Source organism: Hippoglossus stenolepis, chromosome 23 (genome assembly GCF_022539355.2).
Source record: "Hippoglossus stenolepis isolate QCI-W04-F060 chromosome 23, HSTE1.2, whole genome shotgun sequence".
Lineage (NCBI taxonomy): Eukaryota > Metazoa > Chordata > Actinopteri > Pleuronectiformes > Pleuronectidae > Hippoglossus > Hippoglossus stenolepis.
In genome coordinates, this window is record NC_061505.1 from 14564869 (window position 1) to 14575766 (window position 10898).

At 41.6% G+C, this 10898-nt stretch overlaps 1 long non-coding RNA gene across 1 annotated transcript; it reads left to right on the forward strand.

The window, feature by feature from the left end:
* The first annotated feature begins 6397 nt into the window (after window positions 1-6397).
* LOC124851344 lies at window positions 6398-7399 on the forward strand. The gene is made up of 2 exons (XR_007032384.1): window positions 6398-6772; window positions 6830-7399. It is a non-coding gene; the product is annotated as an uncharacterized LOC124851344 (long non-coding RNA).
* Window positions 7400-10898: the final 3499 nt, after the last annotated feature.

Below are 10898 nucleotides of genomic sequence, written 5' to 3' on the forward strand. Positions count from 1 at the left end.
AACCAAGTCAGACCTGTAGTTAGTACTTGGATGGGAGACTGCTAGAATACAGGTGCTGTAAGCTTCTTCAGATTTTCTTTGCAATAGCAGAGGAGTGCTGTTGCTGCTGCTTCACAGGATAAACATCTTGAAACAATGGAGGTGGACTCACCATCAAAGAAAAACAGGATATGGAACACACATCATCACTGAAGGAAAGGAAGCGAAAATTCAAATGACTTTTGACAGTCAAAACACTACTTTATTCATGTGTTAACATATCATTCTCAAAATGTCTTATTTTGGAGAGAAGGATGAAAAAGAGCAGTGAGTTTACTCCATCTGCAAGAAACAGTATGTGAAACCCGGATATTATTTCTGAAGGAGTGTAGGGTATAATGATTTTTCTCTACAGTATTATAAACAAAATTTGACCTTAGGCTTCTCTTTCCTTAAAATTAATATATTAGAAACAAAGTTTCAATAAGTACAAAGCAACAGTAAACCATTGATGATGATATTGTTGGTTACAGGTATAAATAGGTATTGTGGGTTGAGTCCTTCGCTTGTGTACCACCCTGAACCTTGATCGTCCGATCACGAGCTAACCAGAAGGGTGGGCCTGGTTAGTACTTGGATGGGGAGAAACGCAGTCATAGGTGTGCTTTCGAATTTTCACACACCTTAGCAGAGGGTGCTGTTACTGCTACTTCTGAGAAACATCTTGGAAAAGGCAGAATTGGATACCATCAAAAAAACAGGATATGGGCACATCATCACTGAAGGAAGAGAGCGAACATTCAAATGACTTTTGACAGTCAATAATGCTTTATTCATGCAACAAGTAAAAATCATTCTCAAAATGTCATATTGGAGAAGGATGAAAGAGCAGAGAGTTTACTCACCATCGGAAAAAAAGAAACAATTGTGAAACCGGATATTATTTCTGAAGGAAATTATTGAAAATTAATTTTTTCTCTGCAATGTGCCTTCAAAAATTTCACCTTGAAACTACTCTTTCTTTCTTAAAATTAAAATAACAATAGAAACCAAGTTTCAGCAATAGTCACGAAGCAACAGTAGTATTGATGATGGTGGTGGTTCCATATATGTGATAAATTATTGTGGGTTGAGTCCTTTGCTTACGTGTACCACCCTGAACAACCTGATCTCGTATGATCTGAAGCTAACCAGGAGTGGAGCCTGGTAGTACTTGGATAGAACTGCCTGAATACAGTGCTGTAAGCTTTTCAGTTTTCTTTGCAGCCAGCAGAGGTGCTGTTGCTGCTGCTTAGGAGAAAACATCATGGAAAAGAGCAGGTGGACTCCTGCATCAAAGAAAAAACGGGATCCTCGAACCATCATCACTGAAGAAGAAGATCAAGTGATAAATGACTTTTGACAGTCAAAACACTACTTTATTCATGCAACTAGTCACATATCATTCTCAAAATCTCATATTGGAGAGAAGAATGAAAAAAGAGCAGGAGTTTACTCACCATCAGAAAAAGAAACAGTATGTAAAAACCCGGATATATTTCTGAAGAGGAATTGTGAAAATTGTAATGATTTTTCTCTTGCAGTATTATGACAAAATTTCACCTTGTGCTTCTCTTTCCTTAAAATTAAATAACAATAGAAACCAAGTATCAATAGTCATGAAGCTTAGTAGTATTGATGATGGTGGTGGTTCACATGTATAAATAAAGGTATTGTGGGTTGAGTCCTTCTCTTATGGCCATACACCCTGAGCATGCCTGATCTCGTCCGATCTCGGAAGCTAACCAGGAGTGAACAGAACCCAAAAGTGAAGAAACTGACTGACACAGACTAAACTAAGTGAGGACACACAAGGAAGGGAAGATTAAAATACAGAGTACAAATCCAAAACACAAATATACAAAAACAAAGAGAGAGAGAGAGAGAGAGAGAGAGACCAGGAACTATTCTCAGATGGTTGTTACAATGAAAATAATTAATAGATGATAGCAGTATAATAATAATATTATTATTATTAATAATAGTAATTTATTTTTCTTCTCTTTTCATCCTTGTTTTCATCTGATCTACATATTGGATGGAATTAGAGGATCACAAAATTAATAGATAAACATTTCAAACATCCCTGTCACAGAGGTATCATTGGATCCACGGTGTGAGCAAGACAAACAGACATTCATTCACTCACCACCTGCAGAGTGGAGAGCGAGGCTCCAGTCATGGTCAGATACGATCAGAACTATCTGCATAGTGAGAGGCTTCCAAGATAATGAAGAAAAATGTTGTTTATGCCTTTGTAAAGAGTTCAACAGAACTATTATTTCAGTAGAAGAGGAGGAGCTGGTGTTACATTTCCCTAAGCTGCACTAGAACTGGATTTCAGTTTGGTGGTAGTGGTGAACACTGGCACAGACAGTCACAGAGCAGCATCAGGATGGAAAGGATCTTCATTGGTGTCTTGTGTCTCTGGGTCAGTGGGATTTCTCTGTTTGTATGATGTCTAACAGAAATCTGAATATAGAGATTAATTTGAGTCCTCGTACCTAACAAAAATAACTGGTTTCATCCTCAGGGTGCCTCACCTTCTCCACATGCCTCCTCCATCAGTACCACTTTGTGTCTGATGCAATGACTTTGGACTGAAGCTCAGAGCTGCTGCAGAGAGCGTACGGAGACCTGGCCACTATTGAAAACACTGAAGAAATGAAGAAACTTAGGCAGTTTCATGCTGGTAACAGCTCTAAGGTTTGGATTGGCCTATTACAGTCATATTGACTGGAAGTGGTCAGATGGGTTCACAGGGACTGGAGCTGAATATAGAACTGGAGTCTCTGGCCATCCAATGTATAGAAGCCAATGAGCTCTGTGTGATCCAGTTAAAGTCTGGAACATGGTATGATATTGACTGCCATAGGAAGGTATTGTCTGCTGCAATGGTAATGATGTGCCTCTTGATCTTTACTATACAACATAATGTATAAGATATGATTTGAAAAGCGTTGTGTGATCTCAACAATCCCTCTTTTTGTTCTCAAACTTAACTGCAGGAACATTAGAGGATTCTGACTTTGTGCTGGTGAATACAGCAAAAGATTAGTCTGAGCTCAGAGCACTGCAAGAGAACACTACACAGATCTGGTCACTGTGAGAACAACGCTGACAACGACGAATACGGAACTTGGTAAACATCTCGATTGGGCATCGATCGGTTTGTACAGATCTCAGTTGCAGTCCGGCCAGGAGTAACTACTCATTCCAGCTCCTGGTATTGGGGTAACAACCCACTTGGCTCGATGAAAGTCGTATGTGGTGTTACAGATTTGGAGAGGAGAAACTGGAGGTTATTGTCCTGTGAAGAAAGAAAACCATTTGTCTGCTACAGCATCATGTGAGAATCTTTTTGTATTTTAGTGTTCTTCTTTGTATTTGTGAGTTTTCCCTGAGGCTAGATCAAGCACCATCTTGTAGTGTTGTGCCATAATGCATTAAGCGTGATACCATGAAATGGTGTGCCTTTCGGCATTCAATAAATTTGGATCAAAATAAAATATTAAATATTAATATTCTATTAATATTAAATAATAACTTTAATTGATTAAAGTTACCTCGAACACTACCCTTCAAAGGAAGGGAAAAGATAGCCAATTTATTGAATAAATCTCATGAAAGTACTAACTACAAATTTGGAACTCTGATTAACAATTAAATTAATAACTATAACCAAAATTACCATATAGATAGTTAGCTAAGTTGAAGGATATGGAGTTCTTGACAGTGTAGAGGTTGGTATAATTCACTTATGCAACATTAATGAAAAAACATTTGTGAAAAGAAAAACATTTATTATGAATATAATAAAGTATAAAAACACAAATTACTAGCAGTCTAATTGCTAAACGAGAATAGGTATGTGTGTATACATGTGTGTGTGTCTGTGTGAGTCAGCGTGCTTTCAAAATGGTCACTGGCCAAGAGATAACACCTTCCCCACCTATTGGAATGTTTACGACCTGTAGAGCTAATGAGGTGAAGAGTTATGCGTGTGTCTGTGTGTGCCAAATTAGACAAAGTTACTGAATTGGATGCGAAAGACTGTGAAAGCATAACAGACTAGCATTACTTTCTCAATAACTTGTACCCAAAATATCACAACACCACAAATCAAACCTATAAACCTCACACAGAATCGAATAAACAGTCTTGCTTAGCCTAAGGGGGGGACATGCTACTTCAGGCTTTGTGGCTTCATGTAGGCCAGTGTGGTTTCACAAAAAAACATGCAAACCCAAAAACTCTGGGAAAAAAACACTGTACGTTTTTGTTATGGTTCTCTAAAGCTGGTCAGCCCATATTCACTCATGTGGCATTTGTCTGGATCGTTGGGACTGGGAGGCTGCAGCAGTTGCTTTCGGGCGCGACCGCTCGCTCTCCCATGCGTGAGCTGGAATTTGTGTCAACGCCACACAGCCAACCCAGTGTGGAAGACTTCCGCAGTGTTCAAAGCACTACTATGCGCCGGGGTTACAATGTAGTTACGCCCGAGTTAACACGGGCCAGCGGAGGCGCCGCTGCAAGGCAGCGCAGCGCCGGTCTTCTCAAAGCGCGCAGCCGCCTGGCTGTTCACGGGGCGTGCATTTCTCCCGTGCTGGTCAGCCCCATAGACTGTATATAAAGTCAGCCCGCGAGATTCTGCTTTCTCAGCTTGTTGTTGTACCCGTTGAATGTCGGGGTTCGAGGGGTAAATGATGGTCTTCATAGCCCCCCACCTCTCTTTCTCTCTCTGTCTGTCTGCTTGTGCTTGTAGTGGATGGGCAGAGGGGGACATTTAATTATGTGATTGGGAGAAATTAAAACTCCAGGACAACGGAAGAGATAAGTGGATATGTTGATAATTTATATCATATAAAATATGTAATTTATATCGTTAAATCATGGGGAGAGGGGGAGGGGAGCTAAGTATTAGCATTTAAAGACAGGCACTCAACAGATTATCTGTGGAGGCTGTTTTATACAGGGTAAAAAGGGTGCTGTTTTAAATGATCCTTGTGGTGGCTGACCAAGTATGTTACAGACATTTCATTAAGACCCCAGGAACCATATCAACTTGTGGTAAAATGGGCATGCTATGTCCCCTTTAAACCAAAGATCTGACTGGTCCTATCTCCACAGGAATAACTGTAAGGTTTCACTAAACTATACACCACATTACGTGTGTTTTGTTTCTCTCCTCGTTCTTTGTCTAAGCAGCAGTGAAGACGTTGGTGAAGGTGAGGGTGGAGCTACAGGACTCCTCTGTGGACCTGAATGACCCTGCTGTGAAAGAACAAATTCTGAAAGAGGCAAGTCTCCAAAATCCACCCTGAAACATGAACTCATTCATAGACCCTGGACAGATGTATTACAGAGTTTGACGTCATCAAATAACCAGGAAGGAGACGAGTGAATGTAAAAAAACTCCAGTCACATGTTCTACAATGCAAAGCAGCCACACCAATGGAAATAAGAGTTATAATAATGTAGACTCCTTTAATTATATTTGACAGATTATTCTTACAGGACTTACTAATGTAGAAGTGCAGTTTTTTATTTGAGACCAGGAAACATTAATCCTGATTTTGGCATGATTGCTATGTGACGATCACAAAATACAAACTTCCAGCAGACAAATATCTTGGTAGCTGAGCATTTACAGCTCCTGCCACGAAAGAGCAGTGTCCATGTAAATATCATCTTTCCAATAAAGACCTGAGACCTGGGACCTGATGCTGTTTTAAAAAAATATATTTTCATTATTACAACCAGTCTGAAAGAGGTTAGATATAACATATTTACATATTATTATTTATATATTTATGTTCCTGGTCTCTCTATCTGACTCCAGAGCTGCAGGATTCAGACAAACTACAATTCAAATTCTAAATCTTCTCCTTTTGATAATAATAATAATAATTATTATTATTATTATTATATGAATTATTAGTGCTGTCATTAATAATATCTTTATATTAATAATTATCAATCTTATTATAACAACTAATGTGTCTGATCTGAAACCCGATGGTGCACAACTGTTCCTGGTCCCCCACTCCTCCAATCTCTCCCCTCTTTTACACCCCCCTCTCCTTCTTGCCCACATTCAGACTGGTTCTAGAGGTTTCTTCCAGTTAATGAGGGAGTTTTTTTCTCCACAGTCTCCAAAGTGCTGCTCATTGTGGGAACTGTTGGGTTTCTCTATACATTTTAAAGTCTAGACCTTCTATGTAAAGTGCCTTGAGATGATGTATATTATGATATATATGTTATATGAATAGAATTGAATTGAATTAAAACACAAATACTGGACACTCTTTGTCTAAGAGAGCAAAGGAATCTGTTCAAAGTATTTCAAATAGCTGCCATTTCTGTTTTTCAGTTCCAGCAAAGATTGAAGCAGAAAGGACTGAGTGGCGTCACCTTGAAGTGGAGAGAAAAGGCTGATGGGAAAGTTTTCCACAAGGAGGAAAAAGGTTCTGACACGAAAAAAAAGACTGAGCTTTAATATTTGAATTCAACTTTTATTGCATGTGCTAATGTTTCATGTGTGCACGTATACACACCTCTATCACTGTACGCAGTTAAACCATACCAATGAATGCTGTTGTAGAAAAACTAGCCTTTGTGCTTATATGCTTAAACTGTGCGTCTGTGTATAAAGAGCATCAGGAACTTTATGCAGCCCGGGAAGAATGTCTAATTAACACCAGACACAGGGAGAGTCTCCATCGGAAGGAAAATGTAATTAGTTGCTAGGCAGGTTAATAATGTTACAGTTGATTACGTCTTATACTAAGGGAATGACAAAGACCCACAGCACAGGTCAAGCCCATGCAAAACAGATTTCTGGTTGCAACTGTATGCTTTCACCAGACAGCACCATATATCCAGCATAAAGAAATGTAATAATGTATGCGCCCTTACTGGAATGATTGTTTTTTGAACCTATATTAAGTGTGTGGAAATGTAATAATTCATAAAAAATGCAGATAGACATCGCCCTAATCTAATGGAGTCTGGAGACAGGACCTTCTAAATCGAGTAAGGCCTGAAACAGAGGCCTCCAAAACTCCAAGATTTATAATGGTGTCAAAGTTGGACCAACAACCACAACTTTAATACACCATTAGAATCGACCCCTGACGTAACTGTAGGGGGAGACAAAGTCAACTTGGGAAAGTATGACACCATTCGGTTCAGGACGAATCAGAAGTTTTGAACCAATCAGGAGGTGGAGAGATCCACCTCCTGATTGGTTGAACGGGCAACAGCAGAGACGAGGATGAGCATATAAGCAGAGGGTTTGAAGCTCAGTCTTCAGTTGGGTTCCGGAGCCAGCTCAGGTTTACATCTTGTAAAAAAAATAAACTCTACTGCATTGAACTCTGACCATCTCCAGTGAATTCTTTTGACCAACTATTGAGACTCCAGTAATAGCAAAGTATACGTGTTGGAAAAGAAGTCTAGACTTAGCATCTGGTCCAGTATTAGACTTTTTATCTCCAACAATGCATCCTGTAGAAGAGTCTGACCCTCATCATTAAAACTGTTATTTACACTTTACAAACAAATACTTTGTTTTCTTACTCACAGGTTTGCAAAGGGGCAACAAATAACCAAAAGTTTTTAAATGATTTCTGAATAATGTCTAAAGAATTAGATGAAAAGATGGTGCAGTTTGAATCTGAGATAGTACAGAATATCACAGTATGCCAACACAAAAAATAAGTTTAATGATAAACCAAAACGACCAGCAGGTGGCGATGCTAGAGAGGGAAATATTCCCTTTTATACTCAATTAGCTGCATTTTAATTAAAAACCAAAAAGTGCATCTTAAGGAAACAGGGTAATACAACCTAACAATTCAGTAACTTCAGCCTTTTAAGCAGACTCAGTGCTTTCATGCACAAACAAGAAATAAAAAAGTCCAACTACGGAGAAGTACTTTCAAAAAGACTCAAATTATATAGCTTTAGCTGAGAATACTCACTCACTGAATCTATTACAACCAACACTGCACTATGGAAAAAATTCAGTGTCTTGAGTAGCAGCTTTTATCCAAAAACACAAAATAAATTAAACAAAAAGTGCAATTCAAAAAGATTCAAGTATACAAAATTAACTTTTCTTCTGATTACCTTATCAGTAGGTAAATACTGAAAAACATTGTGCTTTGAAGAAAATTAAGCAGCACTGACTTCAACCTTAGGTGTAACACTGAATCACTGCTTTAGGAGACAGTCCCTTGCAGCTTTCTATTTGACTCTGCTGACCCCTAGGGGTAAGACCATAGACTGCAGGTGCAATGTATGCAGTTGCAGCCCCATTACCCCAACATTCCCAAAACAGTAATGTACACGCACACTGCATGTACCACACACACATAAAATATGTAAGGAGGAATTATGGTTAAAATGATTCACATGACAGTGGAATATTTCAATTTGACAACTTTATTAAACATGGCTTTTACATCTGAATATAGAGCGTAAACATTGTGTGGCTGTGACTACAAGCAGCTCCAGAGTGCAGCCACAGTGTATGATAGGGTTGTCAGTGTTACACTCAAGCTGTGACTCTTAGTGAAGGGATCATAAACCTACAAGTCTGTGCTATTGTCTTATGATAGTATTAGACTTTTCTGCATGTGTGTGTGTGTGTTTCCTGGAGAAGTCCTCTTTCCTCTTCCTGCTGCCGTGGCTGCTTTGCTGCAGCCTGAAGGTTTTCCGAGGCGCGCAAGATCATCCGCAAGCCCTGGCCGGTCAGGGTGACCCAAGGATTGTCATTATCCAATTCTCCTGGGGTAATTGAGACCAATGGATTGTCATTCTCGATTCTCCTGGGGGGGGTCATTTAGACCCCCAGAGAGGGCACTGTGGTGCTCTGTGGGGTCATTTAGACCCAGACCTGATTCCAATTGTAATCTAGGGGGGGTACATTAGACCCACAGAGAAGCCGGTGTGCCATTCTCCGTGTGCCACCCTCCCTGACCATGTCACGTCAGGCGTGTTTCACCAGAGAACAGGTTCTCCAACAGCTATTCTACCAGCAACCATCCTCTGAACCTGAAGAGGACGCGAAAGAGCCAGACCGAGAAGCGGACGGACAAGCCGATGGAGAAGCAGACCGAGAAGAAGACAGATGCCAAAGACGACCCAGTGGGTGATGCTTCTGCAGATTAGTCATCCTTGGAAGAAGAAGAAGAAGAAGAAGAAGAAGAAGAAGGACAAGACCACAGCAGCACCACCACCACCACCACCGGACTCGTGGAAAGAGAGACCTTCCCGTCAAGAAACGGGACAACAACATGGTCCTCGAGGGCGTACGGCCGAGAGGAGGGCCGCTGGTCCTCCTCCTCCTCTGCTGCGGCTCGAAGCGGGGTCCCCCGGGCCCCACGATGCCGGTGACCTAGCCGAAATACGGGATCAAGTCGTGGGTGGCCTGCGATGCAAAATCCAGCTACGCTTGGAAGATGCAAGTGTACACCGGAAAGCCGAGCGGCGGACGCCCAGAACGGAACCAGCGGTTGTGGGTAGTGCTCGATGTAACGGAGGGACTGCACGGTCGCAACGTCACGTGCGACAATTGCTTCACCTCCTACGAACTCGCGCAGCAGCTCCTGGAGAGGAAGATCCCCGTGGTCGGCACGGTTCGGAAGAACAAGCCCGAGCTCCCGACCGGGCTGCTCGCGGTCAAGGGAAGAGAGGTGTTCTCATCCAAGTTCGCATTCACGCCCACCACCACTCTGGTGTCCTACATCCTAAAGAACAACAGGAACATGGTGCTCCTGAGCACGCGGCACGCCGAGGCCGACGTCAGTGACCGCGGTTGGGATGGTGTTGGCGCTCCGTCCGGCACGGCCGGCTGTTTTAGAGTGGCTGGCTTGTGCTGGTGGATCCTCAGCTGTCACGGTCACTGGCTGCCCCTCTTCAGTAACCTCACCCCGTTTCCCCACATCTTTCTCTGCAGACAGCCGATGGCCCGATGTCCAGCTTGGCAACAAAAAAACAGTGAGGGCAGCTCACCTTGCTCTGTTGTATACAGTTGCTGCAATGCCCCTGGTCTCAGATGATGGGAGGTGAGGACAGGTTGCAGGTGGGCAGGGGTCCGCAGGTGCCACACTATCAGAAGGTTTTGCCATCTGGGTGAGATGTTTGGTCAGTGAGGACACTTGTGCAGTCAGTTCCCCAATAGCAGCATGGTTAGCCTCGAACTTAGTGTCAACGTTAGCTTGCATGAGTCACTGCTGTCAAGCTGATGTAGCGTGAGGGAAAGCGGGGAAAATGAGGGATTGCAACAACGCCACCTGGGGAATTTCACCTCCAGGAAATAACTAAACTCTTGTGTGCAACAGCAAAGGTTTGTTTATATCACGGGGCAAGAGATGTGTTTTACTCGTAGAAAAAACTATTGAACTTAAATGCATAAACCAACAAAAAGCTAAATGAAACAAACAAATCAACAGAACACAAATTAACATATGAAATAAAAAACACTTTAGACAAGATCAACACAGGGACAGGGCTGGGACTTACCACGGTGTCGAGAACCAAAAGAAAAAGGGAAGGATTAATAAAGTAACAACACCAACCGTGACACCAACAAAACGGGTCATGAAGAAAACGCTACCACCAGAGATTGGGTCGCCACAGCACCTGACCAACATAAAAGATGTCAGCGTTAAATCAAATGGTGGTGAAAACAAACAAAACATACAAATCAAAATAAACCGAATCCAAACCAATATAAACAACAAGTTAAATGGAATTAGAATATTAATAAAAGTCAGGCGTCCCTCTGATGTGGTCACTCCACGCTTCCACTCCAATGGGCATAGAGAACCACAGTGAAAGAGAGCAAGAACACTTCTTTAAAAGCCAGGACA